The 12,538-nt window shown below is 41.6% G+C and overlaps 1 long non-coding RNA gene across 1 annotated transcript; it reads right to left on the bottom strand.

The window, feature by feature from the left end:
- Positions 1–5,464: 5,464 nt before the first annotated feature.
- LOC125744572 (uncharacterized) lies at positions 5,465–10,654 on the bottom strand. The gene is made up of 3 exons (XR_007398450.1): positions 9,468–10,654; positions 8,655–8,845; positions 5,465–6,828 (listed from the first exon to the last, which is right to left on the bottom strand). It is a non-coding gene; the product is annotated as an uncharacterized LOC125744572 (long non-coding RNA).
- Between the last annotated feature and the right edge of the window lie 1,884 nt (positions 10,655–12,538).

The following is a 12,538-nucleotide window of genomic DNA, read 5'->3' as shown; positions in this document are numbered from 1 at the left end:
ACCCGCATGATGAAACGCCTGTCGTAAAAATGTGCCAGGATGAAAATGTGAAGCTTGCGTAATGTCATAATGAAAACTCAGTTTCTATAGGCAAAGCAAGAAAATACAGAAAATCAGAACATAAAAATTTGCAATGTGACTATTTGCATTGCAGTTCTGTGTAGGTGGAGTTGAGGACTGATTCTTGATAGGGATGACAGTGTTTAGCTTAAATTACCATGATGTTAGCTGTTACGGGAAATGACATAAGGGAAATGATCTAATGATTGGGCTCTGAAAGTGTCTCGCTTTTGGTGTTCCTGAAACTGTCCTTCGATTTGTTTATGAGTGTGTATGGGCGCATTATCATGCTGGAATTTACCATGTTTGCTCCTGGTCCTGTAAAAACGCTTTGTATTCTTTGGCCATTATACAATCATGCAGGGCAATCAGCAGACCTACTTACTCCCACGTGATGTTTGTCCATCTGAAACTATGTTCACCAGTAGTAAACATAGGCGTCTGGACGTAGGAAGGTTTGCGCTCAGTACGGCAGGTTATACATCTTTATGTCTTGGATACAAATCGTTTAAGTTCCCTGCCATAAATTTCAGCTTTGTGAAGCTTATGACTTCAACTGGGTCACACAGGTGCTGATTCAGTTCTGCAGTAATTCTCATACTTGTGTTGTTTTCACTGATATCTTGACTGCAGGCAAGTTTTAATTTGCAGCTACCCTTTGCAGGATCTCTACATTTGTTATGTTTTTTTGAAACTGTTCCCGCTGGCCTGCTACGTAATTGACTATTTTTTGACTGATGTACACGCAGTTTGGGCACAGACATATCAGAAATCTGTAGGCCACCTCGTGCTGATTGGTCAGATTGCCTTCATTTCTGATACATAATGATACATGGTATTCAATCTAATATGACTCTTTTATGAAGCCGTATTTGTAACTGTCATTTATAGTCCTTTTACATTTTTTTTCAATACACCATTCAGTATGTATAACTATATTTTATATATTAGACACCAGGGGCGCCGCTAAGGGGGGGAAAGTTGGGACAATTCTAAGGGCCCACGCCCTTTAGGGGCCCCCAGAGATCTGAATGGGTGTGGTAGGGGGGCCCAACCTCATATTTTGTCATAGGGCCCAAAATTGCTAGCGGCGCCCCTGTTAGACACTATTATATATTTAATACTATATATTGCATATAATTGTTTTGATTCTTCTGCTAGATCGCATGACAAAATGTAAATAATGTATGTAGAGTGAAGCAAATGTTATCATAAGTGACAGGCTATTATAAAATAATTTAACTTAGGCCGTCAAAAACTTGATATGTGGAGTACAAATGACGATGCTGGTTTCAAAGCATGAGTAGTTTGGTTTAGAAGATCAAAAGCTTGAATAGGGTTTTTGTTTAATATGAATAACATGCATTGGTATTAATATACAAATTGTAATCAATTAAATAAAATGTGATTACTTTTCATTGAAGGAGTCAATTTACCAGCCAAATTATAATTTTAATTGCAAATACACATTATTGCATAATTGTGTAACTGAAACCAAGTATTTAGTAAGTGTAGTTTGCGAAACCCTGGTACAGTTATCGAAGATGGGTATTATCCGGATATTATCTGGATAGTGTGTTTCAGATACTGAAGCATGTATATTCATTACAGTCATAAATTAATTCAGAGTAACCACAGCAGTTGCTGACATCCCACTATAATCTTCCCTTAAGAACTCCCTGAGGAATCCTCGAAGAGATAACACAGCAAATCCTAAGCATCTGCAGGACGCTACAATCAAAGTTAATGTCCGTACTCAACCGTACTCAACCGTTGGCCTCAGCTGTCAAAATGGAAGACAAGTGAGAGCTTCTGGAAACCCTGATATTCCACAGGACATCTGACATCTGGACAGATCAGAAAAAGGCTGGAAATATACACTTTGGTAGAAACCCAACGCGATGTTTAATAGAGGAACCCCACCCTGTCCGTCAGACTTATCACTGGGCACAGAATTGTGTGGGATAACTTTGCTGCATCAGGACCGGCTCAGCTGGTGTCATTAACGAAACTGACAATGTGGAATTCAGAAAATTCTAGACAGTGGCATCACACCATGGAATAATACAGTGGGTCCTGAAGCACATCCACAATATTTATAACGTATGTTTTTTTTTTTTTTTTTTTTACCCCAATCTAACATTAATATTCTTTATAATATTCTGTATAATGTAAAAATTACATTTGACTGACCTGATATGATTTCATCCTGCGCATTGTCTGTACTGTATCACTACGTGTAAAATGTGTCTACGTAGTTTTTCTTTTGGTGGTTCAGTGAGAATGCCAAGGAATGTATCCAGGTGATGCGTACCTCTCCAGCGGAGGGTTGTACCTTGGGGAAAACTGAACTCAATGTAGCCAGAGCTTCATAGAGGGCTTCCAGAAAAAGTTGGATGACTTGTCTTCAAAATCACTATAGTAAGGTGTCTTCTTTTTATTAAGAGTCAGCCATTTGTAAATATGAAATGATTCTTATGCACAAAGATACATTTCCAGTTAACTCTGGTGGAAGAAAACAAGAGATAAACACAGTTGGTCAAGAAATTTCATTTAAAAATCACGACAAAACTGCCCTATTGTTTCATAGTGAATTACCTCATAAGGGTAAGGACTTAATATGCTGAAATTCTTTAGCTTTGACCTATCTTGTATTTATGTATTTTAGTATTTTAAATTGTGTTTTTCTGTGTGCAAACTCTTTTCTATGGTAATACTTTCCTAAAGAATTGTAAAACTATTTTAACTGTAAGTACATAATAGTTCTTTATGAAATCAGATGACATGAATATGAGCTTGTTGAATTACTTGTATATTTTGAAGGAGGTGTCTGGATTGAATCCTCGCAGGACCGTCTATAGCTCTGCGTGGGGGGGTTCTGCTCCTCCTCAGTATGGGAGGCACTGGTAATGCCATGTGAAAGCAGGATCTTTCACTCCGTCTTTCCAGGCTTCCTCCCACTTTCTAACTGCAGTAAAAGCATCCAGGCACAAGCTCTTTGTACACGACCCTCTTGCACTTTCGTCCTTTTTTCCAGGGGTAAAGAAAAGGCAACTTGCCATTCTCTTTGTTTAATGCCAAATTGTTTTTATGATACTTTTGTAAGATCAATGGCAGATAACAGAATATCATCGCAACACCCCCACCCCAACTCTGCCACCCCCTTGAAATGCTTTCCAGAATGACTTCTGTATTTGATAATAAAGGTCTTGCCACGATTCCCTTGAATCCCTATCAGAATATGATTTATTTTCTTATTGTTGCTGTTCTGATACGTATTTGCTGATACATATTTCTTGATACATATTTGCTTACTCATATGCCTGTTTCTCTAAGGAGAAGTTTGGCATGTCTGGTCAAGGAATCTCTATCTTACTAACATTATGTTTGCATGTATACTGTACCAGCATGGTCATTTTTTTGCTTTTAAAAATGGATATACTGTTATAGCTTATCATGGCATAAGAAATCACGCAGGCAAACTATAATGGCCTTACTATGTACATACAGCAATGCCTGAGTTAAATACATCAACAATGAAACTGAAAGAATGGTGTTACTCGCTGTTCATAGAATTAGAAGATGCTGCCTACTGTAAAACAAACAGACCAGGCAGCATCGGTCACTCAGACAGCAAATGCTTGATGTTGACGTTGCAGTTCATTTGTGGGACGAGTCCAGAATACAGTTATACTACATGCGGCTCTTATGTTACTGTACATTACAACCATACGTCTATCTTCCATAACTATAGGACCGCAATGAGCTGGAACCGCGTCCCAGGAATCAGAGGAGACATAGTTGGGACACTTTGGACGAGATTACAGTGCTTCATGGGACACATCACAAGACACGCACTCAATGTGCTTAAGTACCATGTTTTTTGGACTGCAAACACGCAAGTGCCACATGAACACGCAGAACCAGATTCGAACCCCTAACCCTGCATGCATTAGAAAACAGACCATAATAGATTCTAAAGAGCAGTTCACATCTCACTTTTCTGTCTGTGCTTACAGTCCATGTACAGGGTGAGCGACATAAAATTTTGTCATCAGATGGTGCCAGTGTAGCCCAGAGTTTTATGTCTGGCAGTGATCATGGGTGTCGTGCATGTCGGTGCGGGTTGACTACACTAGTGCTAGGAAATTGACTAGGTATTTCCAATAGGGGGCAGCACTGACTTTCTCACAGCAGAGGTAAACAGAGACCAGAAGAAGAATAGTTGTTGTAGGAGGTGACAAGGTACCCGCAAATGTAACTTTTAAATACAGCCCAGTCATCAAAAGCAACACTACGCTGGGATTTTGCAACTTGGCAATTAAATTAGCTCAATTGGGTGACGGAGCAGGGATGGAAGGACTTGGAGGTTCCAGGCTAATTTTGCTGCAAGGATTTCAAAATGCTGAGCTATTACCTTAATACCTCCCAAGCCTAAACTAACAACTATAAGACTATGTTCATAGCACCTGTTTCACTACGCTGCTTGTATTTGTGTTTGTTGCAGATCATCTGCCCTCTACTGGCCTGGTGGAGTATCACAGCTGTATGCATGCACTGACTGTGACCATCTGCATTCACAGACAAATGCAGTGTGTACAAAAGAAACTGCCCGCACCAATCACGCACACAGAAAACTGAAGTGTGAACTAGGGTTTAGCCATCATGCCATCTTAAGTACATTTATTTATTTAGAAAGTATTCTTCGGCAAAGAGACTTACAAGTAAGAGTGCAGAGACAGTCGCTGAAGCAATTGGCGGTTAAGGTCTTACTCAAGAGCACAATGGTGAAATCACTCTGCTAGCTTTGGGGTTTGAACCAGCAAGCATCCGATTTCAGACACATCATCGAGAGTCCTAACACACAGCCATACACCACCCACCAGTTAACACAATGTACCAGTTATGTACCAGTCAACAAAACAGGCTTCATCTCATGAATCCTTCACTGAGAAAACCTTCTAGAAATGACCCACCTGCATAGGAAATGAATTCACCCCCTTCCTCCTCAGCAGGTGTGTCGTGGGAGGTATCGGCACAGTTTCCCGGAGGCTACATCGCTCAGTGCTAATCACTCGTGGTGAAATGGCACAGCTAAACTACTCGACTTAAGGAATTGGTTGGCGAGGACTGAGCGGGCTGTTAAATAAAACATGCAATCAGAAAGCGTATTGACTAGTATGAATTCAGATCAGCCCTAACTCAGAAGGCAGAATTCTCACTGTTTAGAGACCATGAAAAAAAAACACTTTGGAGAATGTGAGAACATAAGAAAGTCGTCTCCTAATTGCATCAAAAATACACGGCTGGCGAGAGAACAGGAAAGATGGCGCATGGATCAGTAAAGAAAAAGGACAATGAGGTCTACCAGGTTTTGCAAACATGTTTATGTTGATGAACTGTAACCCTTCAGCAGGACAAGCGGTGAAATGACTGAAAGGTCATGAATCTTGGTGAACACAGTAACATCGCGGTGACAGTTACAGTAAGATGCAGAGATCATAAACACCTAGATCCCGCCAGTCATGCACTCATATACAGTTTAAAAAGTACTCTTTTTTGATGCTAAATGCGCCTTAGAAGAACAGAAAGGCCCTTTTTACAGCTAAGGGGCAATTCCCATATATAATTGACTTGCCATCTAAGCAAAAGGTATATAATCTGGGATCAGCCCTTGCAGAACCTCCCTACTACAATGGTATCACCTCTCAGATATTAAATCCAGGCTAAGGCACCAGGCAGGCGTGACATTACAGTGCCAGATGTATTAAGATCATAAAATACACCTAACATAGAATTAGCCAACAGTAAAGCCTCTATTGTGATATTCTAATTATCTTTCAATAATGCAAATCACATACCTGATAGCATAATATCAACATAAATCATAACACATAATGGAGAAAATACCACAACATGAAAGCCCTCGAGTACCAGGCAGGGCTGAATACAGACAGGGCTGAGCCGCGTGTGATGTTAGCCTCTGATGTGGCTGGTGCCCTTATCATCCCTCAAAGCTCAGCTACAATTCTGAGAATATATATATTTTTTTACATCTTTTTTATATTTCTTAAACCTTCCTGAGAAGAGGAGGTAAAAGGAAAATCCAGCTTCCAACTATCTAGCTAAATATGATTTAGCCACACGATCCACATTTTTTGGTCATTAAGTCAACAACAAATGCTTACATAGTTTGTAATAGTTGTCAACTGATGGGGAGGGTGACTCTTGTACCAGGTGGGACCCAATTTGTTACACCTAGATAGTATTGGGTAGAACACACTTTATTTGGTACCTAGCAGGTACCCATTTTGCATCCAGAATCACTTTAAAAGAGACAAACTGCATGTTCACAGAAGCCGTTCTCCTCACCGCTGTGGTACCAAGCTGGTGTATTTTTGCACTTGTGGCCTTCCTGTTCGCTTTAACGAGTCTGGCCATTCTTCTCTGACCTCCTTCATTAACGAGGCAGTTTCACCCACAGAACTGCTGCTGACTGGGTGTTTTTATGTTTATCGCACCATCCCCTGTAAACTCTCAACACAGCGACGTGTGAAAATGCCAGGGAGGTCGGTCATGTCTGAGATACTGGAACTACCGTGTCTGGCACCGACGACCACACTCTTGACCCTGTGTCTGTTTTGCATGTATTCAGTTGCAGCCATGTGATTCTGAACCTCTGGACCCTGTTTGGAAGAGCAGGCTGTTTTTGCGTTAACAAGCAGGTGTACCCATTAAACCGTACAGATACAGTGGTCTCCAGGTCTCCTGAAAGTAAATGAGAAAAAAAAGCTTTTATAATCAGAGACGATAAACAAGGATAAACAAATATCCTCCAATTGAATTTTGGAGACAATATACTTGCATGTCCCGCGAACCAGTAGGATAAGCGGTTTGGAAAATGGATGGATGGATGGATGGATGGATGGATGGATGGATGGATATACTTGCATGTACTTTTGTTATTATTTCGAAGGACTGACTGATATTGCCTAAGCTTCAAAGTTTAAAAACACTGCAACATTAACATTTCAACAACTTTCAAAATAAGCAAAATGATCAAACAAAATGTACACTCTGCAACATACAAACAAAAATGAACAAGTTCATAAGCAATATATATATATATATATATATATATATATATATATATATATATATATATATATATATATATATATATATTGTGTCTATATTATGTATCGTTATAAAGATATAAAATGCAATATCCATTTAGAAAAATGCACTAATAGCGGAAAACTATGAGCAAAACAAACTGAGCTGCCTTTTACTGTCTCTGCAAAATACCCAGGAAAAGCTTATAATTAAAAACCAAACAGAGAATAAACTCTCCTGGCAGGGGGTACGAGAGAAGTCAGGACGTACTGGGGTTATTTCATGTCCCAAAGTGACTGGAAGTTTATATAACCGGAGGACAGAGTAAAGATGAACCATGACCCCAAAGAGCACCAAGAATAGCAGAAAGGCCCACCCTGCAGGCCAGACCCAGGACGGTCATTGTTAGCCGAAGGCAGCCTATCTGCACCATCGGGGGTGGGGGGGAGGAGGTGTGTGTTAATGAGCTGCATCGTTCCTGTCAAGTTAACGTTAGGAATGAGAGGACTCTTGTCCTGAAATCTCAGGAATCCCACAGCTGGCCCACGGTGACCAGGGATGGAAGAGGACTCTGTCCCAGAATTCCTTGCAGCGGAATACATGGAGTATAGCTGACCATAATAAAATGTAAGATTTTGATATTTGACTAAGCATGATTGCTGCAGCATGGCGGTTCAGCGGGCATGCGCGATCGCCTTCCCCTTCCAGGGTTGAGGGTTCGAAAGCCGCCCTTGCTGGGTGGGTGGGCACAGGCCCCACCTTTAATGTGTGTATACGCCCTTTGATGGACTGGCATTCTGTTCCGAGTGCATCTCCACCATATCAATATCCTGTAAGTGTATATATAAACAAACTGATAATGAAATTCCTGAAAATAAAAGATCGGATTGTGTTACAATAAAATTAAAAATTGCGGAGGTCACAGTACACTATACACAATCTCAATATGAAAAACCTCTCTGTAGACTTAATACACAAAAATATTAATTCCACAACAGTGCAAGCCTTTATGTCTATGAAATACCTTAAATACCTATGAAACTATAGGTTTGCATTTTATTCTTCATTAGGTAAAGAAAATATTATTTTAAAAAAGTCACTGTTGTTATAATAACTAATTATAAACACACCATCATGGCCAACACAGTTTGGAAGGTTTCAGGGACTCCCTGTAGCTTTCTGAAATGTTTGTAATGTTCCGCTGGAAACCCTGTGTTATTTAAAGCAGAAGCCACTACCGGATAAAAAATCCTGAAGGAGGGACACCCAGTACATGTGTGTTAAGCTGAACATCACTGTGAATCAGCCCTAACACTGCCTGTCACTCTTGCACGATTCACAGCAGCATTACCTCTGAGGCCTTCAAAGCCACGTCATCCAATCAGGTTTGCTCATGCTAATAAATCAATCTTCAGTTAATCCTCACTGACGGCCTCGTGGCCCCTGAGTCAGCCTCTCTCACACGGGGCATGTCACACCTGCCTCAGCCTCCGTGAGGCCGCCTGCTCGGGATGTCAATGTCACGGGGCTCCGGGAAACAGGGACGGGCAGCTGCGTGGTATCTCCACCACGTGCTGGTGGATTCCTCCACAGAGCAGCCCTCAAGTAGTCCTGAGAGCGCCCGCCATTGGACGCCACCTCCACCAAGTCCTACAGGGCTGCCCCCTGCCTGTGAATGCAAGTAAAAGCAAAAAAAAAAAAAAACATAATTAAGAGGTGTTACACACATGGGGCGCAGAGACCAGCAGGCATTTATAAACATTTCTCTCAGTTCTAACTAAACAGCAGAATCGCTAAACCAATTATTTTTCCAGGACATCCTTAGCTGCCTTTAGCTGTGCCCAACAAATACCTGATTCAATACTGCAACAACAAGAGTAGGAAAAACAAGAAACTATGGAATAAAACTAAATACCACGGTATAAAACAGCATAAACCAACAGTTAAAGTGAACTAGCTAAAAAAAAAACAAAAAAAAAACAGTAAATTGCAATAGCACCAGAAACACAACTCAGGAATAATATTCTAACATGACAGATGGCAGCGTACATGATCACCACAGTTAAGGACATCACTCTTCATCAGCGCTAATCAAAATTTTTACTGCCACACCAGCAAAGCCAGTGGAATTCTTTTCTCAGCACAGCTTGACAACAGACAATTAAGGATTACAGACAGAGAACCAATACAACATGCAAGATACACAACAGAGATACCCCCAAATTCCCATCAAATAATGTAGGACCATATGTGAAGACAGCGCAGGAGAGTACACCAAAACATGAGCTTACAGCTTCGGGCCAGACGTGAGCGGGGTAGACACCATACCGAACCGGCAGCAGCGACCTTTCACTGAGCACGTGATTGCGCCTGGCAGTCTGGCGAGCGGCGGGGGCCACGCACGCCCGTGGACGCCAAGGGGCAGCTAGTCACACCTGGCTACCGCACTGCCATTGAGGCCTCGCCCAGGGACGGCTGTTTTTTCTTCTCTTAACACCTCAGCAGCCGCCCAGGGGCAGGAAAGAAAAGATGTCCGGTGGAAGCAGGTGGTAGCGCAGCATGAGAGGCGAACAGCGAGGGCCGGATTGAAAAGGGTGCCCAGTTTTTCGGACTCGGGTTCGCTGCGGAGAGTCCGTTCCCCGACCTTTGTTTGGTTTTACCCACTGGCAGAGCGGTGAGAGGGAGCAGGCGAGGAGATTTATTTTACTTCCCTTTGTGCAAACCGCTGAAAAGAAGTTTCCTGCAACTTTAAAATAAAAACTTTGTTTTGCTTAGTATGTCGCTTGACTTTTTTTTTTGCAAACTTCCCAGTGGGATCCAGTGAAGAGCTTATTTTTTTCCCCGTTTTAATTTCCGCTTTCCAGCTTTTGTCAAAGCCTGGTCAAGCTATCACCAGAACACGCTGCATGAGTTTTTAAAACTTCAGAACTTTTTTTTTTTTAAATCGGCAATTACGGTCTGAATATTCTCCACTTTTTTTACATTTAGGCTGTTAGGGATGTATGTATGATGGCATTTATTTACCATTATTCCAGGTTAAATAATCCACAGTTTAAAGAGATCCTGTTATTCTTTTCCAGTTTTCCCTTTCCTTCAGTGCGTTATACAGTTTTAATTTATGTGACGGTCTTTCAAATCTTAAGACCCAAAATACATGCCAAAGGGAATAACTTTTACCACAGAATCCACTCTTCTGTAATCTGCCTGAAACGCCATGTTGGAATTCCAGCACTTAGATCCGTGACATGATGAGGTCATCTCGGAACACAATCCTTATTGACCGTAAAACATTTTAGAGGGATAGCTCCCCTAAAATAATCCCAGCGACGTCCCTGTCTACAACAGATTTTACTTTGTTTTTTCTTTCAAAAACAATGTGAAATATTAGAACTTGTGAAGTACTTTGTCAAAACGAGCTACTCCAGAATCATGGATTCGGGCGTCTAATGGCGAATCAGATGCTTGAAAGCGCACCGACGTGCATTTCCTCTCCTCCTCCTGGCGCCCCACGTGTGGCGCGACCCGCGGAGCCTGGGAGACGCGTGTTTGCTGTGTCGGGGTTACCATGGCAGCGCTGCCGATGATGAGGTCTCTAGGGCGACCCGGAGGAAGAGCACGCGGTCCCCGGGGGCGGGGGAGGCGAGTCCCTCCATCAGTCTCTGGCACGATATGTCAAAGGGATGGCGGCTCCCGGCATGTCTGATCGCAGATGGTGACATGGGGCGGGGGAACGCGTGTCTTCCAATACAAATGTCATCATTGTAAAGCTCTGATCGGGGTACGATGAAACAATACAGCCATAATCTAAACGCTGCAGTACGCCAAAGGGGTAATGGCAGTATCCGCAAACACTACCAACTGCGTGAGCCCCTACCGACCGCAGAATTAACCCCGCCCTCCACATATAATTAATAACTAACTAATGGGACAAAAGAAGAATAAACAAAAAACAAGAAAAAAAAATAATGGAAAGAACTAAGAGTATGAAAAGTGGACCGGCAGATCGGTATCAAAAAAATACAGTTTTGCGTGTTTTTTGACCTATTGATCACCACAGTATTAAATTAAACTGACAGGTAGGATCTATCAGAAATGAGGAAGCTAAATTAATAGAGACGAGATGAAGACATCCAGTTTTTGAACATTAAAACTGACGGCACAGTCTTGCATGTTTGCATTATGTTATAGATCTATAGCATTGAAAAAGGCGTCATATTGATCATCATTTCATTTTTCTACCAATTATCTATTACATGGCCACAGGAAAGCAGTAATTAATCACCTAATTTCTTCATTTAGTGTAAAATTTTTTGGCAAGCACGTATTTTTTAATGAGTTACGTGTATAAGATGGATAATGTATACTATGATGTCGAGATCCTTTTTGTGTTCCCCGATGACCATAGATGTTTGTGTCATGGTGAGAAGTCGTCTTTATGGAAACAGCAGTAATTTCATGATGACAAATACTCCTAAATTAATAAATGGCTGCCTGGCGGATTTTCACGCACACGTGTTTGGCAGTTGCCCTCAAATAACCCCAGACCTTTAGCTGTGGGTTATGTGTCACCAAAAAACTGTGTGAAATCAGTCCGCTTTGCCCCAAGTGGGGTGTCCGATTTACATTTCATCCACTTTTCCAAGTCATCATACATTTACATGACGCAGTACATGCTGGCGCAGGCGTACACGACATTTGCTTTTTTTCTTCAGCGCAGAGCAGAGTGCTGTGTTCATCAAATTAGACCAATTAAGTTTCCAGGAGTAACTGGTCTCCTCACTCCGCCTCCCCGATCGCTGTTTCCTAGAAATCAGGTTGTCAGTGACCACACCATTCAGCAGTACCAGGACTCCGGGGACCCTGAGGACGATATCCCAGGCTCTCACTAGGCACTGGGAAAAAGCCCTGGGATTCCCCTTGTTTTCATATTCAATTCTGAATAGACCTTTTATTACGATGCAAAGCCTACTATGCACTGAACTAAAATCTCATTACTCTAATTTTTCAGAATATTTCTTGTAATCTTATACTAGCCTGTACAACCTAGTCATTCTGGGAATCTTTTAGATCGCTGGTTTTACTTGTTAAATTGGCTACAGCTTTACTATCTCTAATTTACGAACCACACAGCCGGCAGACACACATCTGAAGAGGTACAGCCCAACATCGCCATCTGCTGTTACCCATAGATATGGCTCAGGACTATCACAAATCAAGACCACTTCTACAGATACCCGCGCCGATTCTTTTCATCATATATATCAAAGGTATGAAGAAATACATACTGGCGTCTCAATTCTTAATATCTTCATTGGATCACTGTATCAATTTCATGCATTAGGTCCACGTATATGTTATACAG

The sequence above is a fragment of the Brienomyrus brachyistius genome, chromosome 1 (genome assembly GCF_023856365.1).
Source record: "Brienomyrus brachyistius isolate T26 chromosome 1, BBRACH_0.4, whole genome shotgun sequence".
Taxonomy (NCBI): Eukaryota; Metazoa; Chordata; class Actinopteri; order Osteoglossiformes; family Mormyridae; genus Brienomyrus; species Brienomyrus brachyistius.
This window is presented reverse-complemented; position numbering and strand designations above follow the sequence as displayed.